The 25,282-nt window shown below is 41.6% G+C and overlaps 1 protein-coding gene across 2 annotated transcripts in view; it reads left to right on the top strand.

The window, feature by feature from the left end:
- sox5 (SRY-box transcription factor 5) overlaps positions 1 to 25,282 on the top strand; it is a 301,706-nt gene that overhangs the window by 44,510 nt on the left and 231,914 nt on the right. Inside the window, exon 2 of one of the 2 annotated variants that reach the window (XM_050035821.1) lies at positions 15,770 to 15,837. The gene's annotated coding sequence lies outside the window, so the exon portion shown is untranslated. The remainder of the gene's footprint in view (positions 1 to 15,769; positions 15,838 to 25,282) is intronic. The other variant, XM_050035822.1, reaches the window with a different exon arrangement.

The raw sequence follows: 25,282 nt of genomic DNA, 5'->3' as shown, positions 1-25,282 counted from the left end.
ATAAACTGATCAGAATTTTGTGGTCAAAGGTCAAGGTCATTGTGACCTCACAAATATGTTTTTAGCCATAACTCAAGAATTAATACACTAATTATGACAAAACTTCACACAAATGTCTAATTGGATAAAATAGTTAAGTGATGACAGAAGTGATCAACTTCACTTTGACATCATAATGTTCTGCATAAAACACTTATCTGGCTATTATTCAGCGTCATATCTCAGGAACAGAAGGGGAAATATTTTGTCAGATACTGAATTGGTGACACTAATCTTGGGTGTCCACCTTGAAACTGTGCTGATTGTATAGATCTCCTGTGCTGGTGGGGGGACAATGGGTGTGAAGCATCCATTTCACAGACATGGATGTAAACTTTAAGAAAAATTTGACTGGTGCACGGAGGCATACAGCCACGAGGCGGTAATTCTAGTTCCGTGCTCTCAGTCACCAGTAAGTGGCGCTCCACTGCTAAAAGCTACTGATTGAAGAAGTGTCAACAATGGGTTAGTTCAGTATAAGGGTCCAGTATAGTCAGTTTAGTTTGAACATTCAGTGTTAAAGATGTGTCCGTATGTGTAGTGAATATCTCTAGCAGTAATTGTGACCAGGTGGCACTAGATGTCAAGCCAGGGGCCATTAAAATGTTCAGGCTTTGTCCTCAGAGGACCATGGGTATCTTATTTTAGGTACCTTATGAACAATTTAAGCAAAGTTCAGTGTGTCCATTGTTTGCAGAGCATGATTTTCATTGCAATCTGCTTATTAGAACCTAATAATCTCCAGCATATTAGTGTATACATCAAATTTAATGCAAATCTGGCAATTGGTTTTTAAGTTCCCTCGTTCTATACCAAAGAGTTGGATAATGAGACATGTTCGCTGTATGGTTGCGATGGTTGAGTGGCTTTGGCAACTCTGGACTTCTTCCCTTCTATTCTCCTCTTTTCTCCCTTCCTGTCCTCCTCGGCTTTTCCTAAAGCAGATAGCAAATAGCAGAAGTTGTTGTGCAAAAAAAAACAACTAACTCTCAGTGATTAGGTCAAAAGGGCAAATCTGCAATGGATCACGGCCTCCACAAATCCATAGTTGATGCTCAGTTGTCCGCAAAGCTCCCACGAAACCCTGCAGTAAGTGTGTGTGTGTGTGTGTGTGTGTGTGTGTGTGTGTGTGTGTGTGTGTCAGCCCACAGCTGTCAAAAGCAAACTCGAATACAAACAGTCAAGTGAGTACAAACAAGTGCTTTCCACTTTTGACCCCCTCCATGGTGACTGTCCAGTTTATATCACAGATAGACTGAAGCTCTTGTGGCAAATTAATCTCCTCACAATTTTTAAAGGACACGTTATGTGCTTTTATTTTGCTTTTGCCAGATTTCTTTTAAATATTGTGCATTTGTGTGTGTGTGTGTGTGTGTGTGTGTGTGTAACGTCTTATGCAGAGAAGTTAACTGTATGTTTCTACAGTATGTTGCCCATTATGTAACTATTTGTGGATTTAATAAAACTCAAATCAAAGACTTGAAGTGACATTTCCTACATTTGTGGTCACTGCAGTTTACGTTATATGCCACTAGTTGCAGTTTAAAAGAAAAATTTAATCTTTTGGCAGTAGGAAAATTGCCTTAGAGCGCAATATCTGAAACCTGCTGAATCATACGAGGAACTGTAGAAAATTAAACCAGTCAGTTTGCAAATGGGACCCACGGTGTGATAAATACGTGACACTTTCCTTCACTAAAAATTAAAAAAATCGGCCAAGATGGTAGCTGACCCCTGTATCCTCCAGAAAATCTACTGTAATTACCAAATGTTCTTGTTCTTTCTATATTTATGTATTTTTATATATGAGGAAGTTTTCACTTCTGTTTTTTGCAGACAAAACCGTGTAGATATTTCACAATTCAAGGCTGAAATTTCAGGTGTTCCCTTTCAATCCCAGTGTCTAAGCCCCTGGTTTACTGTATCAAAACAAGATATTTGTAATGTGGCCATTGTGTCATGCTCTTGGGTTTTTGTGTGTTTTGGAAGAGGGCGTCATAAGATCGCTCGTGTGAATGTGACTTTGTTTCCGTGACATTCTGTGCCGTTTCTCAGAAGCATAACTTTAGCAAAATCACATTTGTCTTGTCTTCAATTCCTTCCTCTTCTGTTCAAGGCTTTTCTTTGTGACATGTCCTTTTTTGCTTCCCTTTTCTTCTGAAAGAGGTTTCTCATTCTTAACATCTTTTATTTTAGGACAGCGGAGCACACAGTGGTGAAAGGGGGCTGGTAGTGTGATTTTTTTATGGTGTTTTTAACTACTGCTTTTTACATTGTTCTCATAAACGACCACACCAATAAGTCAAACCATTGAATCCACTCAGTGCACATTAAATTATTATCATACATCTGTGGGCTTTGAGAACTATTTCCTCCGTAACTGTTTTGGATGTTTAGTATTGGTTCTGTAATCGAAACCAAGCTAAACCTTAAGCAGACAAAAAAGTAAAGTAAATATGGATATCGTGATATCCACACTTTCGTCACATGACATTTGACTTTGCCATAATAAATCACGCTTAATTTATCTCCTGACTTTATTAACTATTTGAGTTATTATGACAGTTACACAAGACCTATTTTTTAACAGTAGCTTTCATTTATTTCCGACTAAAGATAAACTACTGTGTAATCTAAATTTTCTGCTTCCCATATCTTAAATGAAAGTGCATTCAGCATCTAACTAGTAAATGTCTCAACCATGTGACCTGTTTTTTCCTCCCCTCTCCTGGGGCCACTACCTCAGTTAGATGAGTAAGCTGTCCAGTGTGCAATTGTATTGAAGTGGTTGCAAGCTTTTGCCTTCACGAAAGCTTGTTTGGTCTGGACATCAAGAGGTTTACTGGAGGGTTTCGTCAGACAGACAGTTAAAAAAAGAAAAAAAAACAAAAACACCATGAATGTGCTGGTTGTGCTCTTGTGTTATGAGAAGGATAGTGCCAGTCTCACAGTCCTTGTTGACTGAACAGCAGGCACTGTTTTTCCACTTCCACTTCATGTATTTAACATTGAAATAGGTATTGCATCACAATAACAAATATTGTCGTTGGTATAATGGCTAAACTATGTATTTATCTTTACATGGTACATGAAAACAGGTTATTGAACTAACTCGTTACCACACTAGTTTGCATGCCAGTAAAGCATGGCTGCCTCTGTGTTACGGGAATTCCCTGCATGATATAAAGTCATCTAAAAACGGTCTAGAAGTGTGCAGTGCCATCCCCGTACATAAACGATTTTTTTAGCAACAGACTCATAAGCTGATCAAGGAGTCACGGTCTGGTGTGAGTTCTGTACAGCAGAAAAAAATCCAAATGCATAACGATGCATTTCTTTTCATTTCATTCTAACAGATAGTAGTGCAGTTAAACAAATTCCTCTTGCTGGGGACTGAGCATATTGTCACCTGGCTACTTTGGTCTAAATCTAAACAATTAGCACAGTTTAAAGGTGGGCACCCAAGATTAGAGATTCAGAGATATCGTGTTCACAAGAATGAGACCAATGCAAGGGCACATTGACCTTGACCTTTGACCACTGACCATCAAACTCTAATCAGTCCATCGTTGAGTCCAAGTGGACATTTAAGCCAAATTTGAAGAAAGTCCCTCAAGGCGTTCTTGACATGTTGTGATGATGAGAAAGAGATGGATGCAAGGTCACAGTGACCTTTGACTTGACCACCAAAATCTTATCAGTCCATCATTGAGTCTAAGGGAGTGTTTATGCCAAATACGGAGAAATTCCCTCAAGGCCTTCTTGAGATACTGCATACATGAGAATGAGACAGAGGCAAGGCCACATTGACCTTAACCATGACCTTTGACCATCAAAATCACGATTTGATGAGGAACTTTTCAACATTTCTGTATTTCTCTCTCCAAACACTGAACAAACACTTTCCCAAAAGGCACTAAGTCACTACAGACTATAAACTGAAAGCATCTCTTACGCTATAAAATTGAAAGTATAAAACAAATACAGTTATAAGAAACACAACTTGCGCATTAGGTGGCATGTGGAATTTAACGTCTGAGTGATGCCGTTGAATGTGTGTTAGCATGTACACAGCTCTCTCCATTGCTGTTGTAGCTGACTGGGAACCAGAATTATTTCCAAAAAACTGGACTTCCAGCTACAGCGTTTTACTTGTGCTCAGCATAGTGTGACTGACCAGCACTTTGTACGAACCAGTTGTTTTCTAGCATAGCCCAGCCTTTAATTTCCTCCTCGCTACATACAGGCACACTTCTTCCTGCATCAGGATGGGACTTTGGCACTGGTTGCAAATCATGAGGAATGGAATTAACCAATATAGATATAATATAATATAAAATAGGATGTACAGTCCCTGGCTGAGACTTTTGACTGAAGCTTGAGTTGACCACACAGTACACTGGGATATCACAGAATGCCACTGAACATATCTGACTCACTTCCTTCCCTTAATGCCCCAAATAACCTATTTATGAATGCGCTAAAAGCACAATGTCAAAATGCTTATACTGCATACAAAGTTGTAATCATCATGTTCCCCTTTACGCTCTGCAGCTTCTGACACACACCCAACATACACACATGCAAACTAAGAAACATTTTGGGTGTGGATGGTTTCAGTGGGAGGTTGTTCACACTGTCATTCGTACGTTTGGCTATGGTTAAGGTCCATTTGATAGTTGTGATGATGATAGAAGAAACAGGCCTGAGAAAGAATCACAAGCATTCTTGAAGTTAAAAATGTATCACCACAAACAAGGGAACAGTATTTCCTTCTGCACATGATTTCTGGCACAAAAAAAAAAACCGACCAAAAAAAGATGCCTTGAGATGATGCAACAGTTTGCTGCAGGACACCAGTTCATTCATCCTGCGTGCTCCCATTTGCCAAGTGACGCAGACAGTTGGGATGAATCAGCCGTTAGGCAGACAGATCTGATCTCAGACTAGCTATCAACCCTCCTACATGTGGTGCGCACGAATCTGTCCAATGAAGGCTGATCCCAGATCTGAGCCAGGAGGGGTCGGAGTGCCCCTAAACAGGAAGTGGACGAGATCAAACGCACCAATCAGATTGCGGTGGGGTGAGACTAAACATCATCACCCCACAGGAAGGAAGTAGCTATGTCTGAATTACACAGACTACCATGAGTGTGTCTGAGTGTGTGATTTACACAGACCAGCATTTACATCCCACACCCAAATATTTACCTCTGTGCAACTGCCACCCTCCAGCACAAAGCTGTGATTAGGCAGAGGGGAGTGTGTGTTATGTGTGTTTGTCTGGCGGCCTACAAACTGTGTGTATGTTTGAATGTGTGAGTGTACTGTATATGTATGTATATGTCTTTGTGTGTGTGTGTGTGTGTGTGTGTGTGTGTGTGTGTGTAAAGGGGTAGGAGTGGAGGTCCTACAGGGACCACCTTGGTGAACAATGGCTCTTTTATTCCACTGGAGCGTTTGACTGGTCTCTGTGTCTCAGAGCAGCCACACTCACACACCGAGCCAGACAGGAAACACACGTATCCACACACACACACACACACACACACACACACACACACACACACACACACACACACACACACAGGGGCACGCATTAATTTGGTTACTCTTTGGGGGTATCCAGTGGAGGTCAGTATTTTGCTTAGACTAGACGCATGTGTGTTCTTCTGTGTATGTGTAGTTAGTCAGGTAATTTGGCCCACTGGGCTGCAGCTTCAGACACTGTGGAATGTGGTGGCGGTAGTTGGTTACACTTTTGGTTTGAGGGGGCAGGGGAACAAACTGGGGAAACCTCCGTAGTAAGCGAATCCTTTTTTTTTTTTTTAAAAAACCTATCTGGTTCACATTATGGTTTGACAACTTTAAGATACTGGATCAATACTCCATAGCAGGAAAAAGAGCATGCCTAATCACTCCACATATAAAAAACTGTACTGGATTTGGTATGAGAATTTAAGAACAAAAGACAACAGAGGTCTCAAAACTCAAATTATCTCCACCCTCGCTGCCATGAAATATTCTCAGGGTAACGCCAGTGTTGGCAGCGTTTCCTTCAGCAGATGGGAAAATGGGAAAGTATTAATGTGTATAACACAGCGAGCTCTGAAGAACAAAGCTATCTATGGCCAAACACGGCTTGATGTGTTTCTGCCTGTGGATCATCACCTGAAATTCACCTGTAAAGACAATGATGTTGGCGTTCGTTGTTTGTTTTCCATTGTGCGTATGAACAAAAATGTCCCCAGGGGAAACGAGGAGAGCCAAGAGTCTCATGTGTGATGTTGACAAATTAAACTCTGCTGTGAAACTCAGGAGTGAAGAGTTCACTTGTAGTTATGAAAGAGAACTGCTGAAAATTGATGCTCATTTTTAACATATCAAATTGTTTGTTGCCTCTTATTGGCTTTAAAACAACACTGATGATTTTGAATGTCTTATTATCTTACCATTACCTTTTGTATACCAACTACTGACTGCTGCTATTTCTAGACTGATTTCCTACTTTGCAGGCAGCAACTGGATTTAGTTCATGTCAGTATGAAAATCAGCTCGCAAAAACAGATATAGACTTGGGGTGCTTTAAAGGGGAACACCACCTAAATTAGGAATTCCAATATGTTATTTTCATGGTCTAAGAAAGTTGAGTCAAAATTCATGAACATAAGCTTCTTTCGCTCTTAAAGCTCATGGGAGCCTGTTTTCCTGTTTTTCAGGACCCACAGAAGGTTTGTTTTCTTTTTTATACCCAATTGAGCTTTATTCTATTGTAGTGTTCTCAGTTGTGGAACAGAAAACGTACCCATATACTCAGAACGTCCCCCCGAGTGCTCTAAGAATCATCTATTATATCTTTCACAATTCATTGTCTGTGGAGCAGCTCCAGACCAGGCATCCAGGGAGTGCGCTGGGCTTTCTATCCAATTTTCATAGCGGGGAAACAATGGTACTGCATTTTCCAGGGTCCGTCATGATGTCGCCATGGGGCCCAAAAATACTTTTTCCCATAGACTTACACTTACTGATTTAATCCGATGTCTGTAAATCATCAAACCCTCGCAAAATGACTCGTTGCACCATCAAGATTTAATCTGTTTGGTTCCGATAACACTTGTAAAGTCTAAAATCTCCACAAGATCAATCTATTATTATCACCATTCAAGTTAGCAGAGCGCTAAACCTGAAGTCAGCCGCTCAGCCAGCGAAGGTTGGCTGCTCAGCTGCACTCGCTCGGCGCCTGCTCTATGGGCCCAATGATGCGGAAGCAGCGCTGATCATCCGGGTAATTTCATACCTTAGAAATAGAGCTTTTTCGGCTTCATGCACCACTGAGCAACTTTCAGAGGAATGAACGGGGCCCCGCCTCCAATGCTGTATCCAGGTCTCTTTATACATCCATGCTCCAGACTTTATACCCTATCACAAATTTGATGGTGCAACATGAGAGAACAGGAATGTCTTCAGTAATATCCAACAAATTGTAAAGATGGGTAGATTTTATGAACCTATATATGTATAAGGTTATTGTCTACTGCAGTCCGCGGAGACGTTTGTGCCACAGAGTTTGAGAGAGCCGAGATTGAGAGCAGGCAGGTGGACAGTGTGATAATAACATTCAAAGCACAAGTTTCACTCTCAGTGATTTCTGTGCCATAAAAAATACTATCAAAACAAGAAAAGTCACGGGGCATAACTGTTCCTCTTATTTCAACACAGATGTGCAGTTCACAATGTAGCATTATTGGGGAAAATAATAGTGTGTCCCCTGGATGCATCAATAATAACTTTACTCTGTCCTTTCAGATTTTAATGTGTAAGGGATGTGGGATGCCTTAGCCACATGACTTAATAATTAAATAACCTTTTGGTTATTATGGTAGAAAATGATAAAAGAAATGACCAATTTACAGCAATCACAAGTTTGCAGAGCCCAAGATGATGTCTGCAGATTGACTGTTTTTAAAGCCAATAAATTTGCAATGATGTAAAAAGGGAAAGGCAGCAAATTGTCACATTGTAGAAGCTGAAACCAGCTAATGTTTGGAATTATTGCATGATAAATGACTTGCGAAAACAATTAATTTAATGAAAGTATCATCCTGTATGACCATTTCAGGCATCACCACTTTGCCAAAAAGCACTGCACCCATGGCTTACGTATGAGAAAATAACATGCAGAAGATGAAAAATAATGCAGTCAGGGCTGTGTGCCCATTTGTGTCTTTATCTTTCATATTAAAAGCCCAGAATGGTGCTTTGAATGATGGAAATCGAATCTGTGCTCTCTTCAGCTCTACTGACATGCTTCTCGCAGTGTGAGCTCATTGTTACTGAAGCACAGCGGCCTGTGAACCTGAGTGTTGTGCATATCCCTCTGTTGCCTAAAACAGATAATTACTATAGGTTTGCCATCTGCAACTGTCCCAATCCTCTTGATTGCATTGAGCCCCAAATGACCAGATGTTTCATCACTATTATGGCATTAGAGCTGAGCTCAATAGGCAGATGTGTGTCTCTCTCGACTGATTGTTGTCATGATAGAGAATAGTCTGATTACCTCCTCTGATTAGGCCAATGGGCCGCTAATCCTCCCACAGCCGCTACAGATCCAGTGTGTCAGCCCTGCCCTGCACCTCTGAGAATGGGAGCAGGTTATACAACTGATACACACACACACACACACACACACACACACACACACATAGGTGCACGCAACAACGGTGCGCACACAGAAAGGACAAACACACTTACAAATGATTGAAATAGTGGTAAGATTGAAAGTAACATGAGAAGATACACACCGGTGAATGTGCACTGCTTTATCGGGTTGATAGAAACACGAGGACACACACACACACACACACACACACACACACACACACACAGTAGTAGACAGGGGTCTGATGTCAGGGTTTATGACGTGAGCTTGGCCACTCATCCCAAATGTCATGTTTATCTGATCCGTATTAAAGACCCTGTGACAATGGAACAGATGGGGCTGCCTTTTGTCCTACAAGTGCACATAGGACACACACACACACACACACACACACACACACACACACACACACACACACACACACACACATACATACATATATCCATGTAGGCTCCCTGCTCTCTGCCTCTCTCGCTCCGTCGCTCAGTGGGCCGTTTGAGTCGGGTTGAGGTTGTGTGATTGTGTTTAGCCAAGCAGAGTGATAGTGCTCTACAGGGGAGCCAGCCTGCTCTCACCACGCCAGACGGACAACATAACACACACACATACACATACACAGACGGACACGCACACACACAGCCGCTGCAACTCCTGCACAATATTTTTTTAGATATCCCTTGCTGGTTTTGCTGTCCTAAAAGTGACTGAGGGCAAATGTATTCATCAGGTTTACACAGTATTTTCATAATTTGATTCTTCTCACTGCAGTTGCTTCAGGAATGGCTATCTGTTTCAAAAGTTCACTTCTGACTCTTTAATGAGCAAGTTCTTTGACCTGATTACCATGTGACTGGCACATGTTAAATCTTTGTTTAACAAACCTAGCAAGTGCATTTTTCTCGTCATAAAATATTTGCAAAACCTGGGAACCTTTAAAAAGTTATACAGCCAATAGATTATTGTACTGTGATGTGTTACTTTCTAAGTTATGCTGAGTAAACCATCAGCTAAATCCCTAACGTGTAAATAAGTAAACTCAGCCACCCCAATAGAGTCCTATTACCCAGCTGCAGCATACGTCAGTAGTCCAGAAAATGCTGTTTCATAACATTTGGCACATAATCCAGTATTCTGTATGTTGTCTACTAGTGTCTGCACAAAGTGTCTTGTGTGTGCTGTGGCCGTTAAATGACCCAGTGCGGTTGGAGTGATGCCCTTCGATATTCTAGCATATTGCACCAATGCCTCACAAGGATTTCATGAAACTTTCTCAATGCCTGGAACGTACTCATCTTTTCAACTGCTCAATTATTTCCCTTTAATTTAAACATGAAGTTTTATGTTTTATAATCCACATTAAGATTTCTCCCAAATGTTTTCTTTTTAACATTATTTTCCACACTTGTTCACTCTAATATACAGTAGAACCAGATCCCTTATTAATCATCCCCAATTTATCTGGATCGATAGTGAACCTCATTACAGGTCAGAAACTCGTTGTTTCCTTGTTACATCACACCATTTTATACTGATATATATTTTGGAAGAAAACTATCATGGCAAAAGATGATACATTTTAAAAAACAAAGCCTCTTACTTTCAAAGAACTGGCAACCCTTTATTTGGTACATCTTGGACTCAGAACACAATAAACTTTCATATTACACCATTGCAGTATTACACAGTATCAAAGGAATATGAGGGAAAATTAGACAGGGAAAAGGGTGCAGTAGGGTGGGATTATATTTGTTCTTTCCTACTTTTTCTTTCTTTTCTAGATTCTTGTGTTGTCATAACTGGGGGTTTAAATCCCAAGTTTTGTTGTAGACGATATTATATAGATTCTTTGCATGACAACATGATATTTGCTGACATCACAAAGTCTGCCTCAAAACAATTTTGATTTGATTCAGTCCATATGAGATGATTTGATGCGATTGATAGGAAATATCAGTAAAGAGCCTCATTGTCTTTTTCTTGTCTGCTTGCCATTGTCTACCTGGTGCTGAGCCACTAGCACTCAGTACGTTTACATGCAGCTTGAGAAAATCAAATTATTGGCTTAGTCCGACGTAAACAGCTTAGTCCGACTGAAATTGGACTATCTGTAGCTCGACTAACACACCTAGATAATTTGATTGAAAATCGAACTATTGCTGCGTGTATCCACTTAGTCCGACTGGAATCGGACTTGGCGTTCTGCTCATGCACCACTTTTTCTCCTGCGGGCTTTCACCCGGAAAAAGGAGATGACGTAGCAGCAGTTCAGTAACTCCCGGAAAAACAAACAAACAAACACCATGGTGACCGAGAAGCAGAAGACGCACTTCTGGACGGACGAGGAAACTACATTCATGCTCCGACATTTTGAAGTTTATGGATGGAAGGAAAACGCGAAACGCGAATTTATTTGAAAAAAAGTTTCTGGACAAGAACCGGAACTAGTTCAATACGCACGATATTAAAAGGGACACAGCGCCGCCTATTGGGGCGTAGTCAGACGTACTTGGTCAGAAATTCGATTTTCTCTTCTGCATGTATACTCAAACAAGACAAGAAGTCTGACTTGACTGATTAGCCAAGCTATGAGCTCGACTTCTGCGTGGATGTAAATGTACCGACTGAATGTTCAGGAAGGACGTGTGCTTGGATAGAAATGGTGACACAGACGTGACATGGGAACTTTGATGACAATATGTATCGATGTTTTCATTTTGCATTAGTTATATTGGATCGTTGAACACCGAACAGATACATTGATCCAGATTGTTGTATTGTTACACCCCTAATTTTAACTACTCCTAAATTTTTCACTTACTGATTAAATGTCAGTAGATAAATTTATAACAAGTCCTTTAGCTTAGCCACTTTCAGGACTGCTTCATCAACTGCATGGGCGACAGTTCTGGATGGTTCCCACAGAAAAGCTTAGGGAAGCATCCTCGAAGTCTTTATTTTCTTTTAAAACCAAAAAAAAAACTTGGATAAAGCATAAATGTTATCTTTGTGTCGCTTGTCCAGCATCCTCTTTGCCTCATTGTGTTAGCTGTTATGTGCTTATTACTGCCCCCCCGAAGCTGGTGGGCAGACAACACCCACTGCCACTGTGGTTCTTACCAACCGTCAAGTTTTTTCCCCTGACTGGCACAGTGGGCAAAAAATGAGTATATGCCACACTCCAAAAACAAATTGCAACAAGCAACACAAAGCTGACATTTGTGCTTTTTTGGAAGTGTTTCCAAAAGGCATTTTTTGGTTTCACGAGAGAAAAGGATGAGTAACTGGTTGGTTTGGCAAAAGTGCGTGTGGTTAACCATGCAGCCTCCGTTAAAGAGCCGTGTGCAGCCACTTCCTCGAGCTTTTCTACTGCACCAGTCTGGGACAGTTTCCCACACAGTGGATGAGGCAGTCCCCAACAGGGCTAGCTTTGTCTCAATGTAACTATTACAATGACCAACAACAGAAGCCATATCATCTGTATGTGAAGCTGCTTAATAAGAATACCTTTGTTATTTTACAACACCAGGACAAGGACTCTAAATGTTAAGCAAACTCAATCACTGACCTGCTCTGCTTGGACCTCAGCTTATTTCTGCTTATGTTTCCCCTCATGAAACTAACATGCACCTTGGCAACTGAAGCATGTGTATATTTTGCTCTCAGTGGTGTGTGAAATGTAATGGATGCATTGTTCTCTAGGTGGGAGAGAGAGAGGGCATTAAGCCCGCTGTGCCATCACTCCCTCTGGCCTGCCTCTGTGTACAAATGCTGCTCTAGTGTGTGTGTGTGTGTGTGTGTGTGTGTGTGTGTGTGTCCACGTGTGCACGTTTATTTACATGCAAATTTGTTAAAGTTAAAATTTACCTCATTTGGAATATACTGTAAGTGTGCATGTGTTATTTTTGTACCTTTTATGCCTGTGTGTGTCTTCAGTGTGTGTATAGGGTGTTTGGGTGCAATGTATGTATGTGTGCTTGTCTCAGGTTGTTTGTGTGCGTGTCATTTCGCTGGTGTGTGCCTAAGTGGCTATTGTGCAGACACAGTGGAGAAGAGGGAGACCAGCTCGCAACATAAAGCCACCAGTCCAGCTCTTCGGCTCCACCAGCAGCCAGCCAGCCCCACTCGGCATGCACCTGGCGTCCCCTCACACACACACCACCATTATTAATTGCTAATACATATTTATGTGGCACAAATTTGCCATTTGTTTATGCATAAAATTATCAATAGCGCGGGGCGCTTAGCCAGAGAAAACGGTGACCTTTTTAAAGAGTAATAAATGGAACGGTGCGCGTGTGTCGGTGTGTGTGTGTGTGTGTGTGTGCGTGCATATGAGTGTTTATCTAACGGCTGATGTTTAAGAGGGAGGTGTTGGGTTGGAACAAGGGGAGGAGGGTGGCAGTTTTGCGGCTGGACGTGGCAGAAAGGCAGCTGAGGCCTGCCAAGAGGAGATCCACTGATCTGGGTGTTTACCCACAGTTTGTATTTCACACAGGTAATGAGCTGTCTTTGTCCTCAGCTTCATTAGCTGTGTCCATGTTCACAGTGTCTGTACTGGGTATTAGGGATGGGCGATATATTGAGATTTTCCAAACTGGCCACCGTCAAGCCAACAACTGGCGATTGCCGATATATTCACGCAGGTGTGTGTGTGTGTGTGTGTGTGTGTGTGTGTGTGTGTGTGTGTGTGTGTGGCGTCCTGTAGTTTCAGCTGGGAGATGAGCTGCAAGTTTGCTCTCTTAGTCTAACAAATAAACAAAATAAACTCACAAAATATCAAGAAAGCAGACAGAAACTGAAAAATACAACTGTACGCCCTTTAAGTTCAAGTTTCTCTCTTTCACAAACTAAGACTCATTTAATTGCCCTGAACAAACTTCATTCAAACTAGACAAAAACTCTTTCCATTGATTCAACAGTCATCAACTTTGGTTTGGCTGAAATAAGCCCTTTAATCATTAAGTGAAATGTAGAAATACTCTGACTCTACATGCTGTTTTTCCCCACTTTCTTTGTCTGCCCACTGAGCAGCAGCTCTGACTTGTTCTTGAGAGGCAGACCATTAAATTAACAAAATAAAAACGCCCATAAAGAACAACCAGTGATGTACTCAGCCAAAAGCCGATACATCCACCTTTGAGAGTTGGAGGTAACTTTGTTTTGCATTAAAGTGTACAAATAAAGAAGTGTGTGTTAGTGTAAAGAAGTTAACTGCACCTGAGTCCCTCTGCAGGTGAACAACACCCATTAACAGTCCACCTACTTTATATTAAATTATATATTTATACACTGTATTTGTAGCTCATAGCTTGTCTTTAACCATTGGATATCAATGCAGATAGGCTGGGCTTGAAGAGGATTGGAACAGATAGGAGTTTGATCAGGACTGAATGGAACAGACTGGGATGGAATGGGACAAACTGGACTATTAATCAGAACTGGACGCACTGGACTAAGTTACACTGGACTTGACTAAAATAGACTGGATAACTCTGTACTTATATGGTTGCAAATTGATACCACTCTCATATCTGTGACATAGGTATGAAGCTACAGCCAGTTAGCTTAGCTTAGCTTAGCTTAGCTTAGCTTAGCTTAGCTTAGCACAAAGACCAGAAGAGGTGGGACACTGCTAGTCTGAGCTTTGTCTGAAGGAAACTTAATCCCCAATTAGTACCTCCAAAGGTCATCGATTAGCATGTTAGCAGATGTGTGGATCTGAGTCACATAACTTGGACTCGAGTCATGCTGGAGTCACAATTTAGTGACTTTAGACTTGACTAGAAAAAAAAGAAGACTCAACTTGCGCTTTATCACCAGTTATTGTGACTTTACTTGGACTTGAAAATACTTGATACTTTACCCCAGAGATTAAAAAGTGTGCCACAAATCAATTCATCTCCCTTCATTTCCTGAATCAGCTAACATTAATGTTCTTTATTCCCAGCAAGTTGACTCTTAATGAGGGAAAGAACCATAAAAGACAATCTTGTTCTTGTATTAAAACTATGTGGTAGTCAACAAAAAAACAAATTGTCATATACAAAATATGCAGGTCGAAAATTATAAATTGAGTTGCAACAACTTCCAACTTAATTCCACATTTGGAGTGGCTCAACGAACAGCAAGTCGATGCTAATATGAACATAGTAAGTGAGCTAATGCTTAGCTAACATTTTCACTTTGTTAAAACGGCATTGGTTTGGGACCCTCAAAGTTTAGGACTTGGGACTTGACTTAGGACTTACCTGTATTGGCTTGGCACTTGACTAGGAAGACTAGGGACTTACTTGTGACTTATAAAACAATGATTTGTGCCCACCTTTTAAAATGTTGTGAAAATGTCAGTTTGTGGTTTTATGGTGGGGTATGAGCCATACTGTTTCTTGACTGGGTGCAGTAACTTGTTGGAGTCGTGAGGTTTCCAGGCAACTCCAGGATGAGTCCAAAATGAATTTAACAATGAACGCGAGCACAGCAGCAAAACAATTAGCAACATTAACCAGTGTAATTTCCAAATCCAAAACAAGGACAAGTGTTTTCGTCAGACTCCTAAAAAAAGAGGATTTATTTTTTGAATGGATTCTCTTGAGAAGGGACTTATTCTGCTCTGCACATTTAACACAATAGATTTAACAAAAACAAACGCTTTTTTTAACATTCAGTTGTGTTATTGTTGAGTTACCGACTCACATATACTCTGTAAGTCAAAGGCATCTTTACACATTGTGTCTTCACCTACTGTACGTTCATTGCTGCTCAGTTCTTTTTCTCTTTATTCCTAATGTCTTCTGTCTCATCTGTAAGGGGACCCGTCTCCTCCTTTTTCTCCTCTTACAGTCATTGATTTTCCTCTTGTTTGTTCCTCTCTGCTTTACTCTCCACTCTCCTTCAATCTCTCTGATGATCTGCTCCACACTTCATTTGTCCTCTTTTCTCCCCTCACCACTGTAACATCTCTGTAGTGGTGTTTTATGTGTATGTATGTGTGTGTGTGTCACAGCGTTATTGTCAACCTGGCTGGCCTGGAGTGTGAAATCCAGCTAACTCTGTCTGTTTCTCTTTTAGCAGGGTTGGTCGTGTCTCTGATGGGTATCCACTCTACGGCAGAGCCACCTCTCCTGGGACGCTTGTAGGTCAGCTGCTATTTTCATACCACACACACACACACACACACACACACACACACACACACACACACACAGGCGTACTGTATTTAAATATGTAAGTGCTCAAGAGACTCTGCTTTTAAACTATGGCAAACAAACACACATTGAACTGGGTTGAGTGACGTTGTCAGTCATGCTCGCCCTCTCTTTCATAACACACACATGGACCCTTTCCCTCTCTCTCCCCCCTCTCTGTAACCCAGCTTTTATGTGACCGTCGTGAGGTCACACACAGGGCTCAAGTCAGTTTCCATGACTACACAGTCAGCATCCAGCCAATCGGCATTCTCAGCTGGCCTCTATGGGGCCAGTGGGCAGCCAGTAAGCATCATATCTGTACATCTGACATGGAGGGTAAAGGGGGAGGAGAGTGTGTGTGTTTGTGATTTTGTGTGTATGTGACGGAGAGGGATTAGTACAGGGGACTCTAATGTTTTCAATGTGAGGTGTACTGACAATTTTTTTCCATAAGTATTTCAATCAATAATACGCAATATATCCACATGCAATACGCTTCAATGTAGACAAGACGTTTTAATTAAGAAATTCATGCTGTAGGTGTGTATTGGTGACAAAACTGAAATGTTTCTCCTATATTTTCTCCATATTGAAACTGAAAAGAACTTGTCCCAATGCAGTCCAAAGTTTCATGACGCACAAGTTCCAGGCTGACATTCCCTGAATAGAATACAAAATACAGTAGGACACTATGCAAAACACGCCAGGAAACTCTCATCCTCTTGAGAGATGGGAGTCACAAAAACAGTGTTGGAAACTCCACAGGGACTGAGACTAACAACCCAGATACACAAGGAAATACTAAAGGAACAAAATCCCCTCATTGGACTTGACATCTCCTGTGGGAGACGGAGACAGAGCAACATGACGGCTGTGTATTCTTCACCAACTTTCTACCGTGTAAACTCTGAGACGGAACAACTTTCCTCCATCCACTTTCTCCGTACTGCTCTTCACTGTCAGTAGACTAAAGGCCATTTCCCAGTAGACAGAAAACGACTAACACCCACCAACATCTGGCTTTTGTATTTAGTGGGAAAAGTTGCAAGTGGCATTCATTCGTGGGCTGGGACAAATGAGTCTGCAGTAGTCATGGGTATTTATCGACTCCAGCTCCGATCGGCGTTGATTGGCAGTGATGGAAACATGATCCTTGGGTGGACATGCAAATTTTTGCCCTATTTGCGGCACGATGCACAAATATCGCCTGTCTCCTTGCAAGCAGGGCTCAAACATCGCTCCTAATCAGTCAGCACCAAGTTTAAAAGAGAGACTGTATAAGTAACATGGTAGATGTATTTATGAAATTGTCTTGGGAACTGGATAAGGCCCCAAAGCCCAATAGTTTGAGATCCCTGCTCTAAGGTATGGCAAAGTGTCACTCCACACTCACACTGTCCCTTGGAAACCTGGAAATCTAGAAGAATGTAGGTTACAGGCCAGAGTGCACGCTGACCACTGAGTGGTGACTGACATATTTGGTTCAGTCTGGTCAGTTAGTGTGTATTATAATATTTCACTTTTGTTTTACTTCACTTCCAAGTAGAGTTTTGGGAGGGTTAGTTTGACCACAACTCATTTAAACATAAGTGCAGCACCATGCAAAGCTGAACCAATACCCATGTGTCTTCTCTCTTAGTAAGAGTCATGTGTCCTTTGCTGGCATGTTGCACAGATGCTCAGTGTATTTTGTTGTGTTCCCCGTTTTCCAGCGCTGGGAGTTGAACTAGTGTATGAACTGGGACACTGGGAGCGCGAGGGGATGAGAGGGCCAAAGAGGTAAATGGTCAGAGAACAGCATATGGAGGGCAGGGAGAGTGGGATTGTTTGTTTGGGAAATGAAAGCCGTGGGAGACAGGGACAGAGAAGGACAGCTGAGACAAAAGAGACATATGGAGCTTAAACACAGAGCCTGCGTTATTTATTTTTAACACTGGAATTCCTCTGTGGTCAAATTGTTCCTTTACTTTATCAAGATTTGTAGTACAAACAAGTAGGGATGCGCTGGTTGTGAAATCCAGGGCTGATAGCCGATACCAGTGGTCTTTTGTTGTTGTTGTTTCTTTTGATTTTGTTGTTATTTATCACTCCTTCTGTGCCAGGGAAATGAAGAAATCTTTATCATAAAAACATAACCAAACTATGCTTCAGTCATTCAGCTCTTTCTTAGACTATGTTTCAATCAAACAAGTTCATTTAACAACCTGTAATATAACCTTTCATATGAAGAAACACTAAAAAATAACTGTGTAAAAAGCCTTTTCACTATATATAATATATCTATTTCTCTCTCTAATATCCATTTTATATCACTGTGAAACCAAAGCTAAATTTCTCCTTCAAACGGCTGTATTTATTCAAGCTTAATAGTGAGTTTACTTCGTCCTTTCATCCTGAAGGCGTCCCAGGGAAGATCGCTGTTCGTCCCAAACACGTTTTTTGACAGGATGACAGAACACCATAAGTCTCAACCCTACTTTTTAGCCTGCGCAGAATTGATGCAACACAACAGGAAAATATCGGCTACTGCCATCGGTAAATGTTATCTTATTTGCTGTTAGGCCGATAGCAGTCAACAAGGCGAATATCAGCCGATACCGATGATTAGCTGATGAATCGGTACATCCCTACAAACAAGAAAAACGACACAGGGAAAAGTATGACTTTGAGGTCATGACTGCAGACAGTGAGGTCTGAGTAAGGCCGGTTTAGTTGGGGCATATGGCTCCTGCCAGCCCAGAGACTCATTGCTGAGGGACCACGAGGACAGAATAGAAGAGGAAAGATCCACATGCCATTTGCACAAGGGACAAAGAGATATGAGAAGTGTGTGTGAGAGGGCAAGTGTAGCCGAGTAACAATGCCAGGCCCTTTGAGATACACACAGACAGACATAAAAAAGACATGCACATATACAAAAAAAAGATTATTATTGGACACACATGCACACACAAACTTTCAGATGCAAACAGATTCACGTTAACACATTAACTTGAGTCCATGCACACACTCGCAAACACTGACACTTTGACTGAAACAGACTTTTTGTCACTGCTGTCTCTTCATCTGCCAGAGCGGCCATCCAGAAAGCCCTGTCCTCAAATCAGATTGTGTGTGTCTGCGCATGTGTGCTCTTTTTCTCCTTTCCTGTCAGACACCACTGAAGTGGTATGCTTCACAGGGCATTATATTGTCTGACATATGGGTTTTGCTCTTCTGCTCTGTCCAGGAAACAAGGCCAAGCGGGCAGCCTCAGAATGGAGCCCTTGGGTTTGGTGCAGTTTCCATCAAGTCCGGTTGTCTTTAATGTTTTGCAGAGTGAAACTGGGGTACCGAAGGGGCTCCGCTAACGGGGTCACCGGCCCCAGCGCTGGGTCACTTTTTTGTGTGTTGGATTCCTGTTCGACTTCTGGGTCAGCGGCAGAGGTTGGGAGAGCAGGTTGTTACCATGAGTCAATGTGGCAGACACACTTTCTGTGAATAGCTCACCTACATGCTGTTGCCCCTAAACTGCTGTCTTTCATGTGGGTCCATTCATGAATCTGCAGAGACAACTTTCGACAACTTTCTTGAGATAGATCATCCATTCTAGAATACAGTATTTTACCCTTATGTGTTTGGTAAAGTGATATTATTGTCAAGTAACAATACAGAAGCGGAGGTGCATTCAAGGAAAATGTGGTATTCTTATGAGGCTGCTTGTTTAGTTCAAAACATGGTTAGTATGGTGGGTGCAACCTAGTGCTCTCTCAATGTGTAGATGTAGTTTGAAGGCATTTCTGTCCCCCTTTTACATCTTTTTGTTACTTCACAAAGGGTTTTTCCCGCTTCAGCTGTGTCGTGCCAAGGTAAGCCGTGATGACATGAGTTTCCAATACAATGTCAGCCACGTCGTTGTGGTCCTGCTTGGTAAAATGGCTGACCATGGCCAACCCATGACAGTCTCCTCCCTGTCTGTACAGATATGTGGCTGTGCTTTACATCTCTGTCCCAAGCTCTCAGTACCTTTGTAGCCTCTACTTGATTTAGTGATCTCTTTTAGCCATATCACAGCTTGGGGCGGCTGTGGTTCAGAAGGTAGAGCAGGTCGTCCACCAATTGGAAGATTGGCAGTTTGATCCTCCAGTCCGCATCTCGAAGGATTCTTGAGCAAGATACTGAACCCCATACTGCATCGGTTCCATCGGCGTGTGAATGCTTACTGAGTGGCAGGTGGCACCATGCCAGTATGTGAATGGGTGAATGTGACATGTAGTGTAAAAAAAGCGCTTTGAGTGGTCGGGAATGATGGAGACGTTCATTTTTCGGTCGATGGTAAGATAATAATTTGAAATTTTAGTTGTATACAGTTTTTCAAGATAAGGTTATACAGTTACAAACAATGTTGATATTCCCAATGGTCTCATGTTTATCCACCTCTGAATTTTCTACATTATGTTACCTGCTAGCCGACAGTAACATTTGTGTTGCCAGGCAGCAGTATTTCATAATATTGTTAGAATATAATGTATATCGTACAGTCTGACAGTAGATTGACTCTCAGTCATTCACATCACAACCACCTCCGTGATGATTGTTTGTAAGTCACTAAATTGTTTGTTCTGGTTTGAGATGGTAATTTGACAATGCCTGACAAAGAGCTCTGTCAGATGGAAACGTTGCTCTGTTAAATCAGATTAGCCGTGAGCTGTTAGTACAGTGTGCTGATCTTTGATCCAGCACCTGTAGAAGTTTTTCAAATGTGCGTCTCTTACATTCTGCTTGTTTGGGAATGTGGTCAGTGTACACATTTCTAATAGAAACATAAACAGTACATGCATGCAAAGATCATTAAAACAGTTTTCTTATAATTAAATGAGTTAAATGATTAAAAGAGCAGCCTCTCTGTAACTCAACATTTGTGTACAACAAATACTTTCATTGTGTGTGTTTGTGTGTGTATGTGTGTATTCCATCACTGCTCTTTAGAGAATTGGATAATTGTCCATAATACTCCATAAATCTCGTGACCAGTGAAATCATGCATATACAGTAATGCACTGTGGACATGATACATGCATGAACTCTTCACTTCCACCAGGACTAATCCATTTCGTGGGGCATTGGCCCCCACCTGGCTGCTTGCTTTTTCTAATATGTGTGTGTGCATGTGTGTGTGTGAGAGACACAGAGTGGGTGGGTTGGTGTGTTTACAGGCATGCGGGTGCTGAGGAGCCGATGGCATAAACAGATAAAGCTGTGATGGAGGATGTGCGCCCTTTTGTTTGAGTTTAAGAGACAAACGGCCGTCCGAAATACACACACAAGCATGAATGCACACATAGACACGCCACCCCCACTCAGCAGTGTGTATACACCGCACGTCAGGTCTTAAGTGCTTGGTAACAAAGGGTGAGTTTATCCCTGGGTTTCACTGTAAATACAATGGTGAGTAATGCTAAGAAGACTGGCCTGTGGTCACTGCAGCCGTGCACAACTAAGAGATAGTGAATGAGAATGTGTGTTCTTGAGGGAGGGGGTCGTATTTGTCTAGCCTCTGGTCTGCTTTTAAAGGTGCTGTGTGATGCATTTTGGGTCTTCTCAAAATTAAAACCACATTTCCCATTAATCTGTTGCCTTCTCCTCCCTGGCGTCGCTCCATGTCAGTTGTTTTAGGGAAACATTACAGTAAAGGCCTTAATAGCAGACTTCATTAATTCCCACAGAACTTCCAGTATGTGTCTGAACAGAGGAACTGGAAGAAAGTTGTGTGTTTCTTTAAAAATTACTGGTTCCCCTTTTGGGCAAGAAAAGACTCCATCTGATTTCCTGTGAATTGTGACCCAACACAATATTAAATCGGTGTTCAGCATTGTCCTCCTGTGTTCCTGCAGTGTTCGACCACATGTTGTCTTTAAACATGTGCGCTGTTCCGACTTCAGTTCAAACTGGGTTTGTAAACGTGGACTTCCTGTTATCTTAAGGCTCAGGATGTACTTGCTTTTAACAGTGTAGACCAGGAGCTGTAATGAAAGCAGCACTGTTCACGTTCTTGCCAATCTTGCACAATGTTAAAATACCCAAACGTGGCAACACTCAAACAGGTTATTACAGTGTCAATGAGATCATGTCAGGAAAAGTGACAGTTGAAGTTTCTTTTTATACCTTTCCACCATTGTTGTTGTCATTGGTTAAGTCTGGATATGAAACTGGACAGTCAAGAAATTTATGCAATGTTACGTAATCTTGTTGGAATTTATTTAACATTACATCACATTGTAAAATGTGATTAATTACTATTACATTTACTATGTATTTTCCAATAGTTGCGTGGTTGTTTGACTAACATGCCAACCCCAGTTGAGCTTCCACAGGGTGCCTTTAAGGGTAGAAGACCACCAGGCTTCTCAGCAAAGGTCACACTTCTCTAAAGCAGAGCTACAATGACTAATTGATTAAATTGTCAACTATTAAATTATTGATAATTCTCTGATTCCAGCTTCTTAATTGAATATTTGGTGGTGTCTTTACCCCTTTATGGCAGTAAACTGAATATCTTAGGGTTGTGGACAAAACAAGACATTTAAGAAGTCCATCTTGGGCTTTAGGAAACACTTCGACATTTTTAACCATTTTCTGGCATTTTATAGACCAAAAAACTAATCGATTAATTAAGAAAAGGACAGATTGACTGACAATGAAAAATAACTGTTAGTTGCGGTCCTGCTCTATAGCACTTTAAACACTCTTAGTACCTCGTGATGAAGATGAATTTGCTTTTGAATGTCAGAGCTCAGCACTCTCAGAGCCAGTACAGATTCAGTGCTTTAAGACACAGCATGTGGAAGCTCGTTGACACAGGTTTTGTCACAATATGATGTTACATTGATTATTTGGTGAACCATAAGATATCTGCTGGTATCACAAAGTCTGCCATGATACGATTTCGATTTGACTCAATTCAGGGGCCCTTGATCGATATGAGACGATATCAGTATATATTCTTTAAGCCTCATTCACCATTATTTATCTTAAGAATGACCCTAAGAAGAGTCTACGCCAGATTATGACGTGTTCTTAAACCCCAGAATTGTTCGCACCAATGTTCTTATGGTGATGAATCCCATTGTCCTTGTAAGTTAAAAGCGCAAATGTCAGGATTTTCGTGAAAACTATGTAAGTAGGTTTGATGAAAAAAATTCTTCTTAAGGATGGTTGGTAAATGAGGCCCATTCTCTTTTTCTTGACTGGTTGCCATCCTCTAGCACCAGGCCATTAGCACTGATTTAATATTTAGGAAGGAGGTGTTGCTTTGGCGGAAATAGTGACACAGATGTGCCATGGGAATTAAAAACAAAAAAAGCCGTACCTTAACTACGATATGTATCAATGTTTTCACTTCTCATTGATGATAGTAGAACAATGATGACAGAATTGATGTATCGATCCAGTTTGATGTATCATTACACCCCTACCCAGGACAATCTGTGTATTCATTTTGGCCGAAACATCTGAAACCTTTGACAACATGGCTGGAACAAAGCTATTGTTATTGTTGCAAGCTGTCTCCATACGGTCAACCCCCCCAAACACGCACACGTATATACATACACACACACTGCTCAGCAGTGGGAGCACATCATCTGTCACCCAGGGCCCAGGCGGAGGGGCGACAGATTGTCCTCGCGGTGTTCCTTCAGGTCCCATTGCTCCAAACACACACACTCACACACTCACAGACACTCACACACACATACAAACAATCTGCCCACTGACATACTGTTCTCATAGTATTCCCTCAGAGTGCAGGCAGGGCGGTTTCACTGCCTTTATCTCAGAGGAATTATAATACAACACACCATGATTCACAACATTTCTACATGGGGACACGGGGGTGTTTCACTGTAGTGCTGTGCAATGTGTGTTTTTATTTATGTAGCCAGAACACACACACACACACTGCTTATTTTACGCAAATTTCTCATAGTTTGTATGGCCTTTTTATGCTTGGGGCTTTGTTCCTGGTAGAAAAGTAGAATTCCGACCATCTGACATGCAAACACACACACACACACACACACACACAGTGAGCGATGTTACAGTTAAAGATAAACCACGTGCATCAAATAGGGGATCACTACTTGCAGCGCAGAACAAATGAATCTCACATCAATGGCTATCTGCTGCTATAAGATATGGCATAGTAGGGAGATCAAAACACCAGCGTGACGTATTTAACTGTCACAAAACAGCCGCATCAATTAAACATCAAGAGCGCGCATTCTATAGCCTGACCCAGTGATAATCAAGGGTGTTTTTAGTATCAAAGTGCTGCTCAGTAAACGCCAGGCCTTTAAAGATCATCATCCATAAACATTACCTGGCTTTGTTCTTCGCTCTCGGGGAAACCACACAGTTGTCCACACCTTCCCTTCTCTTTTTTCTATTGCTCTTTCTGGCGCTCTACCTGCTCGTACTCCCTTCTCCTCCCTTCTTTACCTGTGTTTGTGTGCAAAGAGCTACAGGCCTTATAGATTGTCTTCTTAATGCGCTTTCTGTTTCTCTGTGGAATTCCTTTTTCTTAAAGAGAAAGAGAAAGTGAGATAGAGAACAGAGGCGAAGGAGAGAGGGAGAGATAGAGAGCAGGTAGTTTCATTACCCCCCCTCTCTCTGGGCGCCTGGGTTATGGCCAATTAGGCCTATTAGCAACAACAAAACACAAGAAAACACAACAAAACCTGGTCGGCAGGCAGGCAGGCAGGCAGGTAGTTAACGGTGGGAGGAATTGTTATCTCTCCCACAGACAGGAACAAAGAAAACGCTCTCCAGAGTGCCGGTGAAAGAATTTATACCTCCCAGTGTTCTCAATTCTACAATTAAACTCTTTACTGCAATTTCCTGTTGGTTGGAGTCTCCAGAGGGACTTTTCAATGCACTGCAGTGATTTTTACACCTGCAAAGTGGCGTGTTATGCAATTAACCAAGTTTGAGACAATTGCTCAGAGGTGCAGAGAAGCTACAACTTTACAGACTCTGCTGAGTTCTGTGATGGATGTGGTGATGACATATTGACTTCATAAATTAACAGCTTATTTTAATGTGATTACAGCTCTGTGTCTACAGGGATGATCAGCTTCCTTCATATCTGCTGTGGAGGAAGCATAATTTGATTTACCTGGTGACTTACTTTAACAGTAGGAAATTCTGCAACATCACACGCCAGTCGTAAAAATTTGATAAAAGTGTTGGTTTTCAACTCGATTCTGGCTCGTTAAAGGCAGTCGTTCTTTCACAGTACATCACTCTAACAGCGGTCCATATAATGCGCCACACAACAAGTTGAGAAGTTGTGGAACAGCGCTGAAAGTCAGTGGCAGCCAAAGAGGATTACTGGAGATGAAAAGTGTGAGTGAAA

This window comes from Epinephelus moara, chromosome 23, assembly GCF_006386435.1.
Source record: "Epinephelus moara isolate mb chromosome 23, YSFRI_EMoa_1.0, whole genome shotgun sequence".
NCBI lineage: Eukaryota > Metazoa > Chordata > Actinopteri > Perciformes > Serranidae > Epinephelus > Epinephelus moara.
This window is presented reverse-complemented; position numbering and strand designations above follow the sequence as displayed.